Here is a 16,750-nt window from a genome sequence, read left to right on the forward strand (position 1 = left end):
TATTGAGCTGAAGTGCCAGTCTTAGACCACATTTAACTGAAAACATGGTGGTAAAGGAGTTGAAGCAAGCATGACCACTTAGATGATTTTCAAGGAGCTAATTGCCACTTAAACTGACCTTCTCGGATTGAATGTGGAGGTTTTGAGAAGATTTGTAGCTCAGGGAGAGGTTCTAGATGTAGGTTTGCTCACTGAGCTGGAAGGTTCATTTTCAAACGTTTCATCACCATACTAGGTAACATCTTCAGTGGGCCTCTGGACGAAGCATTGCTGATGATTCCCGCTTTTTATTTATATGTTTGGGTTTCTTTGGGATGGTGATGTCATTTCCTAGGGTGATGTAATTTCTTGTTCTTTTTCTAAGGGGGTGGTAAATCGGGTCCAATGTGTTTGGTGATAAGAGTTATGGTTGGAATGCCGTGCTTCTAGGAATTCTCATGCATGTCTCTGTTTGGCTTGTCCAAGGATGGATGTGTTCTCCCATTCAAAGTGGTGTCCTTCCTTATCTGTATGTAAGGATACTAGCGAGAGAGGGTCATGTCGTTTTGTGGCTAGTTGATGTTCATGTATCTTGGTGGCTGATTTTTTGCCTTTTTGTCCAATGTAATGTTTTTTACAGTCCTTGCACAGTATTTTGTAAATGACATTAGTTTTGTTTGTTGTCTGTATAGGGTCTTTCAGGTTCATTAGCTGCTTTTTGAGTGTGTTGGTGGGTTTGTGGGCTATCATGATGCCAAGGGGTCTGAGTAGTCTGGCAGTCATTTCCGAAATGTCTTTGTAGGGGAGTGTGGCTAGGGTTTCTGGATGCGTTTTGTCTGCTTGCTTGGGTTTGTTGCTGAGAAATCTGCGGACTGTGTTCATTGGATACCATAATTGTACTGCACAACACTTGAATTTTAAATCTGTAGTTTCGTGATTTAACACCTGAGACAAGTGCAAATTATGATAATCAACTATGAGGATCAAAATTGCATGCTAAAACCAGACTTGCGAACAACAGTGTCTTACTTACACAGCACCGGTTTTGTTTCACCTTTTTACCAAAATACTTCCCTAAGGATCATTAGTGTGAAATCCACTGAAAATATTGCATGGGAACCAGGTGCCCTTGAGTTTATGCAAATTTTATCTCCAGTCATTTCTGACAAGGCCCATGTAATGCTTCATTGTTGTAAAGGTATTCATGCATGTGTCCCGTGTGTGCTGAGGAAGCCCCTGAACTACAGCTGCCATCACATCAGTCAGCTGTACAGACGCACGGTTTGCAAAACTGGACCATGCAGTTCCACTCAACATTTTCACTTGTCATTCCACCAGGAACATATGTTCAGCTACAAGTGAGGCCCAGCACTAATAGCATTTCAAAGGTCAGGTCCCAACTTGCACATTAAATGCTGTTTGACTTAATTCTACCGAGGCTGGGTTTGTGGAAGTACTGTGCTCTGTTTTCAGAGATGGTTTTGAGACCTTGTGGTTAAAGTCAGGAAAGATGCAACATTTGGTGAATGAGGTATGATATCTGTGGTTACATTGTTTTTCTGTCTGCAGAGTGACCGTGAAATGTAGAGAAGACTGAAGAGACGCAGAGCATTCTGTGAAGAGGGAGAAGGTGGGGAACACTCTACATAGAAGACTTTATTCACTAACAGATTTCAGGGACGTTCCTCCAACCTACTTCTGACCCAGCAGCAGTGCCTGAGCCAATTTGAGTTGAACAAAAAGGTGCTCACTGAACTGTGCTACGTCCTACAACCCGAACCAGAGCTTCACAACATGACAAATATCGCCCTGTCAGTTCACTTTAACGTTTGGTGCACTCAAACCCATCCAAGCAGAGGAAAAGAAACATGTCCACACATGCTGTTCATTGGTGTGTCTGTAAAGTCATAGAGATCATCTGTTGCAGGCAAGGACAGTATATGGTCCCCTTGCTTAGGAGAGACGAGCAGAAGGAGAAGGCATGACACATTATTGGGTTAGTGGGATTCCCAATGGTGCAGGAAATTGTCACCTGCATACATGTTGCTCTGTGCACCCCTAATATCCACAGATAGGGGTAGAGGAACCATCCTATAGACATATAGTTGGTGTGTGACCATACCAAGAATATCGTGTTGGCATCACATTCATCTTGCTACAGTTGTCATGACAACTGTCTTCAGGACTCCTGGAGAAATCTAGACTGGCTGTAGTATAAGCATGAGTATAGGATCCTTGGAAGAGGAGTTGGCCATTCAGCCCCTTGAGCGTGTTCTGTCATTTAATGACATCATGGCTGACATGTGGATTAACTTCATATACCTATCTTTGGCCATATCCCATGATACCTTTGCTTAAGAAAAAGGTTCTATCGCAGATGTAAAACTAACAACAGACCTCACATCAAACTGCCCTTTGAGGAAGAGAGTTCCAAGCATCTGCATCTACCACCCGTTGTATGTAGAAGTGCTTCCTAACAACTCTCCTGAACAGTCTGGCCCTAAGTTTTACACTACACTGCTTAGTTCTAGAATTACCAACCAGTGGATATCATTTATTTTTATCTATCCTGTTTTTCCCTAATCGGATCACCCCTTAACCTTCTAAATTCTGGTGATAACAGACTTCATTTGTGTGATCTCAACTCATCTACATCCAGCTGTCAACAATGCCTGGCACCTTGAAAATACAGAGCTTGGGAGGAAGAGAATGGGCAGGTAGGCAGGAATTATCCTGGACTTCGTCTAATCAGATAATTTGTCAAAGAACATGTTCCAATAAGAAAAGGGATGGTCCTGGACCTCATTTATGGTGATAATCAAAGGGAGTGTTTTTTGTGACTTAAATCCTATGTCCAATCAGGATCACAGGGTTCAGTGCTGGGTTTCTTGCTGTTTGAAGTGTATATTAATGATCCAGATGTGAATGTGGGAAGTATGATCAGTAAGTTCACGGATGACATAAAACTTGGTGGCAGGGTAGGTAGCAAAGGAGAAAACCCTAGAATACAGGACAATATGGTCAGGTGGGCTAAACAGAGGTGAATGGATTTAATCTGAAAAGGGTGAGGTGGTGCTTTTTGAGAGTACTAATGAGGCAAGGGAGTAAACATTGAGTGGTGAGACCCCAGGAAGTACAGAGGATCAGAGGTAGATTGGTGTGCACACCCACAGATCCTTGAAGACAGCAAGACGCATAGATAAGGAATTTGGGAAAAGTGGCTTTATAAGTCAAGGTATTGAATGTAAGAGCAAGGAGATCATGATGGTGCTATATATAAAACATTAGTTCGGCCATAACTGAAATACTGTGTGCAGTTCTGATTATAGGAAAAATGTGATTGCACTACAAAGGGTGCAGTGGAGATTCAGCAGGAAGTTGCCTTAGGCTCAAGAAATTCAGCTAAGAAGAGAGACTGGGATTGTTTTCTTCAGAGCAGAGAAGGCTGAAGGGAGATCGGATTGAGGTGCACAAAAATATGAGAGCGATAGACCAGGGTAGATAGGGACAAAACCTTTTGTCCGTAGAAGAGGGTTCAATAATTAGAGGGCACAGTTTTAAGGTAAGGAGCAAGAGGTTTACAGGTGATTTGAGGGAAAGAAATTAAATCACCCAGAGGTTGGTGGATATCTGGAACTCTGCAAACTGGGGAGTAGAGGCAGGAATCCTCAAGTTATTTTAGAAGTATTTAAATGAGCACTTGAAGCACCATAGCATACAAGGCTACAGGTCAAGTGTCAGGAAATGGGATTGGAATGTTATATGTTGGATGGTTGGTTTGAACACAGTGGGCCAAAGAGCCTTTTTCTGTGCTAACTCTCTATGACTCTTTGACTTTTCAAAAATTTTGTTTTGGGATGTGGGCATTGCGGGATAGACCAGCATTTATTGGTTATCCCTAGTTGCCCTTGAGAAGGTGGTGAGGCAGCATCCGAGGAGGAAGAGAGTCGATGTTTTAGCATAAGTCCTTCATCAGGAACGTGCTCAGGAATACTCTCCTGCTCCTTGGATGCTGTCTGACTTGCTGCGCTTTCCTAGTGCCATACTTTTCGACTCTGTCTCTCCAGTATTTGCAGTCCTCACTTTCTCCTTGAGAAGTTGGTGGTGAGCTGCCTTCTTGAACCACTGCAATCCACCTGCTGTGGGTTGATCCAAATGCTATCAGGGAATGAATTCCAGGATTTCTACCCAGCAACAGTGAAGGAAAGGCGATATATTTCCAAGTCAGGATGGTGAATGGCTTGGTGGGGAACTTGAAGGTGGTGGTGTATATCTGCTACCCTTGTTCATCTGGATGGAAATGGTTGTGGGTTTGGAAGTTGCTGTCTGAGGATCTTTGGTGAATTTCTGCAGCGCACCTTGTAGGTAGTACACACTGCTGCTACCAAGCATCAGTAGTGAAGGGAGTGGATGTTTGTGGATGTAATGACAATCAAAGAGACTGCTTTGTCCTGAATGATGTCAAGCTTCTTTTGAGTGTTGTTGGAGCTGCATTCATCCAGGCAAGTGGGGAGTACTCCATCATACTCCTGACATGTGTCTTGTATATAGTGGACAGGCTTTGAGGAGTCAAGAAGTGAGTTACTTGCCTGAGTATTCCTAGCCTCTGACCTGCTATTGTAGCCACTGTATTTCTGTGGTGAGTCCAGTTGAGTTTCTGGTCAATGATAATCCCCAGGATGTTGATAGTAGGGGATTCAGTGATGGTAACACCATTGAATGTCAAGCGGTGGTGGATAGATTGTCTCTTATTGGTGATGGTCATAGTCTAGCATTTGTGTGGCACAAATGTTACTTGCTGCTTGGATATTGTCCAGCTCTTGCGCATTTTAACTTGAACTGCTTCAGTATCTGAGGAGTCACAAATGGTGCTGAAAATTGTGCAATCATTGGCGAATATCCCTACTTCTCACCTTTTGATAGAAGAAGGTCATTGATGAAGCAGCTGAAGATGGTTGGGCCTAGGAGTCTACCCTGAGGAACTCCTGCAGAGCTGTCCTGGAGCAGAGATGACTGATTTCCAACAACCACAACCATTTTCCTATGTGCTAATATAACCCCAACCCCTGGCAGAACTCAAACTGAGCGTCACTGAGCAGGTTATTGCTGAATAGGTACTGCCTGATAGCACTGTTGATGACCCCTTCCATCACTTTACTGATGGTCAATAGTAGACTGAAGGTATGGTAATTGGCTAGGTTTGGATTTGTCCTGCTTTTTATGTATGGGATATACTTGGGCAAGTTTCCACATAATCGGGTACATACCATAGAGTCATAGAGATGTACAGCATGGAAACAGACCTTTCAATCCAACTGTCCATGCCAACCAGATATCTCAACCACTCTAGTCCCACCTGCCAGCACCCGGCCCATATCCCTCCAAACCCTTCCTATTCATATACCTATCCAGATGCCTTTTAAAAGTTGCAATTGTACTAGCTTCCACCACTTCCTCTGGCAGCTCATTCTATACACGCACCACCCTCTGTGTGAAAAGTTGCCACTTAGGTCCCTTTTATATCTTTCCCCTCTTACCCTAAATGTATGCCCTCTGCTTCTGGGCTCCCACAAACCAGGGAAAAGATCTTGTCTATTTATCCTATCCATGCCCCTGATGAAGGGCTAATACTAAAAACATCAATTGTCCTGCTCCTCGAATTACGCCTGACCTGCTGTGTTTTTCCAGCACTACACTCTCGACTCTGATCTCCAGCATCTGCAGTCCTCACTTTCTCACAATCCTGTCCATCCCTGAGCCACGTTTCTATAATTGCTGTGATATCCAAGGCCCATGTTCCTAACCATGCCCTGAGTTCATCTGCCTTCATTGTTAGGCTTCTTGCTTTGAAATAAATGCAGTTTAATGTATCAGTCCTGCCTTGTTCTCTGCTTTGTTCCTGCCAGCCTTGACAGTTTGACTCACTCCCTTTCCCAACTGTACCAGTCTGAGTGATCTCTTTCTTCACTATTTCCCTGGGTCTCACCCCCCCCCAGCCCCCTCAATTTACTAGTTTAAATACTCCTGAGCAGCTTTAACAAATCTCCCTGCCGGTATATTAGTCCCCTTCTAATTCAGGTGCAATCCGTCCTTCTTGTACATGCCACTTCTACCTCACAATGATCCAGTGATCCAAAATTGTGAACCCTTCTCCCATACACTAGCTCCTCAGCCACACATTCATTTGCTCTATCCTCCTATTCCTACCCTCACTAGCTTGTAGCAACAGGAGTAATCCAGATATTACTATCCTCGAGAGCCTCCTTTTCAAATTCCTGCCTAACTTTCTATATTCTCCCTTCAGAATCTCATCCTTTTCCCTTCCTATGTCATTAGTTCCAATGTATATGAGGACCTCTTGCTGGTTCCTCTCCCCTTTGAGAACATTCTGCACTCTCTCTGAGACATCCTTGATCTTGGCAACACATCATTCTGTTTTTTTTGCTGTGCTGCAGAAACGCCTATCTGTGCCTCTGACTAGAGGGTGCCCTAGCACAATCGATCGCTTGGAACCCAACGTACTCCTCATTACTTTAGAGCCAGTCTCGATACCAGAAACTTGGCTGTTCGTGCTACATTCCCCTGAGAGTCCATCACCCCTCTACATTTTTCCAAAACAGCATACTTGTTTGTAATTGGGATACCCAAAGGAGACTCCTGCACTACCTGCCTCCCTCTTCTACCTTTCCTGGAGGTAACCCATCTACCTGACTGTATCTGTGGTTTTTCTCCCTTCCTGTAACTGCTATCCATCACACCCTCTAGCTCTTGTAAATTCCCTATTGCCTCTAACTGCCACTCCAACCGATCCATGTGCTCTGATAGGATTCACAACCAAAGACATTTCCTGCAGACATAATCGTCAACAACATGGAAACTCTTCTTAAACTCCCACATCTGACAGGAAGAGCATGTCACTTTCCTAAAGGGCTGTTTGCTCCGTCACAATCTACAGACCCAGAAAATAGCACTGTCTGTTTGCTCTATAGAACAGTGCTCCAGGCTAACTTAGTGCATACGTTTTATATTTTTAAAATTTAATCAAGTGACAGATCTCAATAAAACATATAATCAAGAAATAACCCACCCTACGCATTACTGTAGACTGACAGCAATGTTACACTTAAAACTATGCACTTAGCTATTCCTGTGCTGCGAGCTCTGCAACACAAGTTCCTCCAAGGTCAGCTGTGAATTTCGCTGGTTGTTAATTTTTCCTAGGTGCACTCCAATATCCAGAAATACATGAACTTGAACAGCAAAGGTAGTAACTGTGCAGATTCACTGCTGTGTCAGTTAGCAGTGTAGGTTTTCTTCTCTCTCCCTCTCACTAACCATGTAGTCACTGCCTTTTGTTTTGTGTTTCTCCGTTTAAAAGTGCCGTTGTTTTGATCTTTCTTCCCCAAAGTTCCCAAACAATGCAACAGCTTTTAAAACAGTAATTCCTGCTCCTGGAATTTGAAGGAATTACCTCCAACACCCAAAATACCGCAAAATCAGAGCAGCTCTTACAACCACAATTTTTTTCCCATCCTCCATCTTTGATTACCCAGAATTCCAATTCTTGTGTTGTAACTGTGCTGGACCAGCTTGGTGAAGTGAGAAGTTCTGGAGCACAAGCCTTTAGTACTATTGCCAGAATGTTGGCAGGGCTGTCTATGAGCTCATGGTTTGATTCTACTTTCATTTAAATTATTTTCCCTGATAGTGCCAAATGGTAGATCTCTGACAGTCACACCCACATGAAACACCCCAGCACAGTCTCCCATTGACCAGGATCCAAGGACAAAAACTGTCCAGAGGAAATTTTTCAATAACATTAAATTATACAAACGGAATTATTTGTGTAATCCCTCAGTGCCTGTCCTCGTACTCCCACACAGTGCTACCCATCTGATTGAGTCATGACTGGCAGAAGGCTGTTGACTTCCTCCCAGCCTCTCAGGACACCCTTGAGTTGTTGTGAACCATGAAGGCTTCAAGCTACACCTATTTAACATGGACAGCTGCAGTATGGGCTGAGCTAGTTAAGAGATAAAAATAGAGGCAGTGGTGAAATTCCACAAGTTATCATCCTGAGAGAGGACATGAGGTTTGTGCTGAATATTGCCTTTGGCACACACCCAGGACAACACTTCCACAAAAGGTGGGGGAACAAAAGACATTGCAGACCATTTTTTAGTTCCTGGAATGTTCTTGTACCTGTCTACAAATCCCTACTTGTTGGTGTATTTCTGCCAAACTTTGGGGATTTAACTACATCTGTACACACTATTCAGTTTACCCCTTGTCCTTTCAAGGGGACCTGCTGTGCTTTTTCAGCACTACACTCTCGACCCTTGTCCTTTCACCCCACTTCATACTCCTGACTTGTATTGCTCAACCTCATCAACTAAAACATAAAAGTAATACACCACATCATTAAAGATTGAGTTTGGGGTCTGTAGCAGCCTGTTGTTAGCAGTGGTTAATGAACAAATGATTAAACTTGGAACTTTGAGGTTGAATTTGGGGTGGTTTCAGATGTGGGGGTAGTGCTGCACTGCAGACTGTTGTGGGCTGGCAATAATATCTGACAGTTTGCAGTTGTTGGCTCTTGATTAGAGACATACACACAATATTATGGCACTTTGGACACTGGTTTAGGAGACAACAAAAGAATTCAAGGATTTGGAAAGGGAGAGAGGTTAGAGCCAGGGTGGTAACTTGCAAGGACATGAATTCAGGGGCATTTCTTTTTTCAAGAGGGCCATAGTATGTGAATAGAGCAAAGCACTTACAATGTCAATGAGCGGGGGGCCAAATTGGATGGTTGGTGGTCAGCAATTTCGGGGGAAGGTAGGGTTGCAAGATCAGGAAGTGGGTCTTGCATGTAAGTTGTGCTCCTAGAAGTTTTGAGAGGAGATGGACAAAAAATGGAAGTTCAGGGCTGGACAGACAGCCGAGGGGAAGTGAGTGATGTATCAAGGCACCTAAGTGTAAATTTTCTGTTTGTTAAATTAATCAGCAGGAAATTATGGGCATGAAATTTCCCAATTTGCATCAGAAGAATTCTGTTTGTGAAATTACTGAACCCATGGAGTGCTGCACTGTCAGAAGTTATAGAGTCATAGAGATGTACAGCACGGAAACAGACCCTTGAGTCTAACTCATCCATGCTGACCAGATATCCTAAATTAATCTAGACCCATTTGGCAGCATTTGGCCCATATCCCTCTAAATCATGTCCCCATCCAAATGCCTTTTAAATATTGTAACTGTACGAGCCTTCACCACTTCCTCTGGTAGCTCATTCCATACACACACCACCCTCTGCTTGAAAAAGTTGCCCTTTTTAAATCGTTCCCTTCTCACCTTAAAACTATGCCCTCCAGTTTTGGACTCCCCCTGCCATGGGAAATAAACCTTAGCTATTTACCCTATCCATGCCCCTCATGATTTTATAAATGTCTGTAAGGTCACCCCACAACCTCCAATGCTCTTGGAAAAGTAGCCCCAGCCTATTCAGCCTCTCCCTATAGCTCAAACCCTTCAATCCCAGCAACATCCTTTTAAATCTTTTCTGAACCCTTTCAAGTTTAATAGCATATTTCCTATAGTAGAAACGTTAAACTAAGACCTCATCTGTCCTCTTGGACTGATGTGAAAGACAAGCAGGAGAGCTTGTTCAGACCAATGTTCTTTCCTCAACCAAAATCTTCAAAACCAAATTGCCTGGTTACTTAGCTGATTGTGTCTAATTGAACTGCTGTATGCAAATTAGCTGCTCAATTAGATTAGATTAGATTCGATTCCTTACAGTGTTGAAACAGGCCCTTCAGCCCAATAAGTCCACACCGACCCTCCAAAGAGTAACCCACCCCCCTCTGACTAATGCATCTAACAACTATGGACAATTTAGCATGGCTAATTCATCTGACCTACACATCTTTGGAATGTGGGAGGAAACTGGAGTACCCAGAGGAAACCCACACACACATAGGGAGAATGTGCATACTCCACACAGACAGTCGCCCAAGGCTGGAATTGAACCTGGGACTCTGGCGCTGTGAGGCAGCAGTGCTAACTACTGAGCCCCCGTGCCATCCTACAAAAGGAGTTACCTAAACGGTATGACATACTTCATTTGGGAGGTTCTTGGACATAATGGTAGTATCCCTACTTCTGAACCAGCTGTCCCAGGTACGAGTCACACCTACCCTAGAGGTGTGTAGTAATATCTCTGAACAGTTTGATCCTAAATAGCTACATTGCACTTCATTGATTGTAATGGTCCTGAGGTGGCATGTAAATGTTTGCTTCTCTTTGTTTCTAAACAGACATTAACCAACACACTTTTCCTTCAAAGTTTGAGGATTTTTTAATAAAATGGGTTAAACCTCATAAGTGACTCAAGGAAATTAAATGAATTTATATGTAAAACTAAAAGTGACTTTTCAGGAAACAAAATTAATTTAAATATAAACCATCTCATATTCTTTCCTAACCATCAGCCAGCACAGTCAAAATGATCCAAATTGTCGTCTCCTATGCTGGAAGGCTATTTGACTGTTCCCACTGCCAGATTGCAAATCATCATGTTGAGCAGGAAACGTGGAAATGCAAAGAGTGCAAACCAGCTGTTTGTGTTTACTTCTGTTTTGCTGAGGAGTTAATGAGAGTAAAGCACAGATCTAAAATATTTATGAAAATTCATAATTTCTCTGAAATTATTTCCAGAAGCTTTACAGAAAAAGAGAAGGAACTTTCAAATGTTAACACAGTGAGAGACACAGGAACAAAAGGAGGATATTTCGTACTTCAAGTTCATCTGCCTTTTAGCACGACCGTGGCTGACCAAATTTCATGTACTTGACTTTGCCTCATAATTATGCCAAGCCAGCAATGGGATGAGGGGGTGGGGGTGGTGATAATATGTAAAATTTTCATATAACAAAGAGCTGGTAATACTGTATGATGAGCCAGCATAAGGGAGTTAAAAGAGGGCGTTTCAGAATGGTATTTCATAGAATCCCTACAGTGTGGAAGCAAGTCATTTGGCCAAATGAGTCCACACCACTCCTCCAAATAGCATCCCACCCAGACCCACCAACCCTACCCTTCTAACTCCACACAGAAATTGTCCAAGGCTGGAATTGAACTCAGGTCCCAGGCCCTGTGAGGCAGCTGTGATAACCACTGAGCCCGCTGGGTTGTCCCCAAGTAGACAGCATGGTATAATTTCCAGCAATATAGTTCTACATTTTTGTGCAATTCTTAAACATTAACTTTTGGAGTGCAATTATCATTCTGCACTCTTCTAGTCTAATATGTTGACTTGGATTTTCCACTGTCCAGTCATTATTCCAGTGCAGGTGGGAGTTATGCATGAATCCCCATTGTAGCAGATTCCAAAGTCATTGCCCAGGAAGTTAAATTTCCCTGCTGGGTAATTCCTCTGCACCTGGAATCTTCCAAAAGTTTCCATTTAAATCAGAGACTTTAATCTCTATGAAATTAAATAAATTGATACTCAGGAGAAGTTAGACTACTAAATGCATAGTTTAACTCCTGAGTAACTATTCAACACACCGCCATTTATACTTCTCCCAGACCACTTACAAATCCAGACCCTAACTCACCATTCCTGGGACCTGACTCTGGAACCTCCCGTCTACCATCTGACGTGACCCAACCATCCTTCACCTCTCTCACACCACTGGACCCAAACCTCCTATAGCCAAACCCAAAGATCCCAGACCATCCTCCTTGCCCCCATCCAATCATACTCACCTATCCTAAACATTGAGGCACTTACCTTATCATCTAGCACCCTACATCCTTCCCACTTGGCATCCTACCCAAACCCAGTTGGCACCTGACTCACCCACATCCCACCCCTTACTAACCTGGCATCCTATTTATCTGGCAATTTCTGCAGCTGGCACTGTACCCTGCTAACACCCCAACATCACACTTTACCTTCTCTATATATGGTTTGACAGCAGCTGTCAAAACGGACTTGTAAATTTCCACATTCGACAGCTGTCTGCAGTGAAGGGCCGGCGTGATTTTCTTTCCTATGACAGGTCTACGCTATGAAAACTGTCAGAATAGAAGCACGCCTCTGCATTTCTGAAGGAACATTGATCGGAATCTCCTCTTGGAACTGCAGAGCTCCCTTCTTTCATGAAGAAAAACAGGAATTCCAATCTGTGTAAGATTGTCTCCTTGGAAAATCCAGCTCATTCTTCCTAAGGCACGATGTCCAGAACTCTTCACATTAATAACTTGTCTTAGTTCCATCCCTTTCAACTTTAACTATCTTTCTTGTTTGAAAGACATTATTGAATGCCTTTTTGGAATCCATATAAATAACATCCTTAGATATTCCCTTACCACTACTTCCGATGCCTCTTTATAAAAAAAGGTTCAATCAGGTTTTCTGGGATGATGTAACCTTTACATATCTAAGCTGGTTCCGTCTAATCAGCTGAAAATGTTCACTGGAAATGCTCAGTCACCCTATTCTTAATTATGGACTCTAGCAATTTCTTGATATGTTAGGATAACTAATCAATGTGTAATTCACCTTTCTCAAGTAGCTGGTTGTAAATTGTGCATTGTTAGTCTAAATGAATGACTCAAGTGAACATTGGAAGGCTACAGTTAGTGCCTCTGCAATGTTCTCACCTATTTTCTTCTGGAATGAATACCATTTGTTCCTGGAAATTTGTCATGCTTGAATGTTATTAGTTCTTAATTACTCTTCGTTTCTCTGACTCAGTAATATTAATCATTTTGCTATGCCTGGAATGCTATTCTCTTCCCCTCCTGCAAATCATTTTTTAACACATCTGTCATTTCTTTTATTTCCTTTTTGAAAACATCACCATTGTCAGTCTTGAGGGACCAATATTGTTCTGAACCACACTATTTCTAAAATAATTATTAAAATTTGTTTTGTGTTGATTTTCACATATTTCCTTATATGTTTCTTTGAATGTTTTCTGTGTGTAATGCCTACTGTTTTGTCAGTCTTGCAGTTCTTTCTCTTTCATTTACCACGATCTTTCATTTATGTCTCTTTCATTTACCAAGATCTGTGCTTTTTGTCTATTTTTTCTTTCACTTGTTAAAAGAACAGCTGTTCAGTCATCCATTTTTATTTCTTTAACAAGTACAAGCTTGAACTGGTGCAGTTTCATTTCAAATTCTTTTTTAAACAGCTCCCACAGATCTTCTGTTATTTTATTTATTGACTATGACTATGATTCTATAACAAGTTTGCCCAGTTTACTGTGGACCACATCTGTCTCATCATGTTGGAGCTGGCCTTGCCTCAAGCTTGAACTGTTATAACATATTTTTGGTGTTTCTCCTTTTCAAACATGGTATTGAAATTGGCTAAATATTCTTACACTACGAGGCTGTTAACGTCATTGTTCATTCTTCAGTCTGATGTAGCTGAAAATGTGTTGCTGGAAAAGCGCAGCAGATCAGGCAGCATCCAGGGAACAGGAGAATCGACGTTTCGGGCATAAGCCCTTCTGTTCTCCTGTTCCTTGGATGCTGCCTGACCTGCTGCACTTTTCCAGCAACACATTTTCAGCTCTGATCTCCAGCATCTGCAACCCTCACTTTCTCTTCAGTCTGATGTAGCCTGGCCCTTAAGAGCTAACAATTGTTAGTTCTGATGAAATAACTGGGTGAAAACTGGGCAATGTGTACATCATATCCTTGGGATGCATGCATGATTGAAGGTTTTTTTTCTCTTAAAATTGTGGAATAAAAAAAAATCCAGCAGAAACCCAATCTTTTGAAGCAAAATATGCTTTCAAGTATAAACATTAATGAAGACATTTAAAAACACAAAAGACAATTCAATGGGTAAGTTCATCTTTCTTGTGAAACAATGCAATATTCCATTAGCATTTGAAATACTTTTTGCAGCTGTCCACTAGACTTTAATGATTTCTTTGCAAGAATTCCCAAATCTCTGTCTTTCCAAAGCTCCAGCTTCTCATTTTTTGGAAAATAAACTGATCCATTTTAAGTCTAGAAGTGGATGACCCCACATTGAAGTCTATCTCATATAATATTGTCTACTCAATCTATTAATATCTGTGTGACTTCTTGCTCCCATCCTCTATCCATTGTTTGCTGTGCCACGTAACTTTGACTTGTCAGCAAACTTGGATGTATACCTTGTCATATTACAGGAAAAGAATAATGATGATGCTATTTTGACAGCCGCAGACCAGAGCCGAGAGAGAAACATGTGATTCAGGCTCGACATGGAACAGAAGAGAAACTCTAGATAGATGTGTTCAGGATAATGTATGTCTTAGTGTGAATATTAACAGTATTACAAAAAGTTAAGGTCACACTCAGGCTGCAAGGCATTTGAAACAGAGGCAGCCTGGTAAGAAAGCACTGGGGGCTCTTGTGGTGCAGTGGTACTGTTCCTTCCTCTGAGCCAGGAGGCCCAGATTCAAGTCCCACCTACTCTAGAGATGTGTCATTGCATCTTTGGAGAGGTTGACTTTAAAAAACACTAAGCCTCTACGAGTGCTAGTGGAGACACCCAATGTCCTACAGAACCAAGAGAATGTAGGATCCATAAAGGGACAACCTAGATCATTGACTTCCTGACCCACAGATCACAATCAGTAATGATTGGCAGTGACACCTCCTTCACAATAATCCTCAACACAGTGCCCTACAAGGCTGCGTACTCAGCCCTTTACTATAGTCCTTATACAGTGAGAGACTGTGTGGCTGAATACAGCTCTAACACCATTTACAAATTTGCTGATGACACCAACGTATTGGGGCCAGATCTCAAACAACGACAGGACTGGGCCTGCAATACTGACTGTGATCCACTTCCCAGATTGCATGATACAAATTCTCTGGCCCTCATTGGCCCACACACCAATACTGATTGTGACCTAGCCCCTGGACTGAGTCTGGCGCTATATTGGACTTTAATGTGCCAGTACACCTCAGTCATGACATTTTCTTGATTGAGGACTGCTCCCCTTAAACTTTGAGACATAGTCATTTGGTTGAAGCAGATCCAGTGTGTTTGTTGTGTAAGCTGCTGTTGTATGTGTATGTGAGAGACTGTTGTAGCACAATGCTGTACAACAAATATGAATCACACGATATAATGGGCTACAAAGCAAAGTTGAGTAGAATCGGTGACAACAATGCCTTTCTCCTGAATGAGCTCATTGCGTTCTATGCTCGTTTTGAACAGAAGGTCAGTAAATTGATGTCACCTGCCCTGACAGCCTTGGGTTCACTGCTGCAGATGTCAGATTGGCCTTCTGGAGGTGAACACGTGGCAAGTGACTGGCCTGAATAGAGTCCCCAGCCCTGCACTCAGATCCTGCACAGACCAGCTGATGGGAATATTTGCATACATCTTTAACCTCTCCTTACTATGATGCAAGGTTCCCACCTGCTTCAAGAAAGCTACTATCATCTCGGTGCCAAAGAAAAATCAGGAAATGTGCTTTAGTGACTACTGCCTGGTGGCTCTGACATTCATCATTATAAAGTGCTTTGAAAGGTTAGTAATGGACGTGTCAACTCCAGCTCCTCAGATTGCCTTGATCCACTACAATTTGCCTACTGCCACAATAGGTCCACAGCAGATGCCATCCGGACAATAAGGCCGCCTACGTCAGACTCCTATATACTGTACTGACTTTAGCTCAGCCTTCGATACCATAGTTCTATCCAAATGCATCTCCAAACTCTGAGACCTCAGACTCTGCTCCTTCCTCTGCAACTGGATCCTCAACTTTCTGATGTGCAGACCACAGAAGTAAGGATAGGTGACAACACCTCCTCCACAATAATCCTTAACATTGCATAGTCAGCCCCTGACTCTATTCTTTACTAATATACGACGGTGTGACCAAATTCAGCTCTAATTCCATTTACAAATTTGCTAATGACACCACTCTATGGGTTAGATCTCAAACAATAATGAGACAGAACAGGGAAAATAGATAGACAGCTTAGTGGCATGGTGTAAAGACAACAAGCCCTCCCTCAATGGCAGCAAAATAAAGGAGCTGGTCATTGACTTCAGGAAGTGGAGTGGAGGACATGTCCTCGCCTGTATCAATGATGCTAGAGGTGATCAAGAGCTTCAAGTTCCTAGGAGTAAATAATCTAAGCTGGTCCATCCATGTCAATGATACAGCCAAGAAGGCAAGCATGTCCACAATGGCTCTTACCAATTTTTCACAGATGCACCATGGAAAGCATCCTATCTCGTTGCATCACAGCTTGGGTATGGCAAAAAGACTGCAAGAGATTACAGAGAGTTGTGAACTCAGCCCAATCCTTCACAAAAACCAGCCTTCCTTCCATTGACTCTGTCTACACTCCTCACTGCCTCGGGAAAACAGCCAACATAACCAATGACCCCTCCCATCCCAGTTATACTGTCTTTCACCTTCTTCCATCAGGCAGAAGGTGCAAAAGTTTGAAAACAGGTACCAACAGATTTAAGAACAGCATCTTCCCTGCTGTTATCAAACTTTTGAATGGACCTCATATATTAGAGTTGATCTTTCTCTGCACCTTCTCTGTAGCTGTAACACTATATTCTACATTCTGTTCTGTTACTCTGATGTACTTATGTAAAGAATTATTTATCTGGTTAGCATGAAATACACCACTTTTCACTGTAACTCAGTATGTGACAATAATAAATCAAATCAAATAAGAATAATAGCATGTAGCTAAACAAAAATAACTTAAAAGGAGT

General features: G+C 42.4%; 1 long non-coding RNA gene across 2 annotated transcripts in view; it reads left to right on the plus strand.

Moving 5' to 3' along the window:
- The window catches only part of LOC122551425 (uncharacterized), a 64,378-nt gene extending 50,966 nt beyond the window's left edge, over window positions 1–13,412 (plus strand). For both annotated transcript variants that reach the window (XR_006312100.2, XR_006312101.2), the window contains exon 4: window positions 1,549–13,412. This is a non-coding gene — a long non-coding RNA (uncharacterized LOC122551425). The remainder of the gene's footprint in view (window positions 1–1,548) is intronic.
- Window positions 13,413–16,750: the final 3,338 nt, after the last annotated feature.

Source organism: Chiloscyllium plagiosum, unplaced genomic scaffold (assembly GCF_037043375.1).
Source record: "Chiloscyllium plagiosum isolate Xiang-an unplaced genomic scaffold, Cpla_swu_hap1 HiC_scaffold_7, whole genome shotgun sequence".
In the NCBI taxonomy this organism is placed as follows: domain Eukaryota; kingdom Metazoa; phylum Chordata; class Chondrichthyes; order Orectolobiformes; family Hemiscylliidae; genus Chiloscyllium; species Chiloscyllium plagiosum.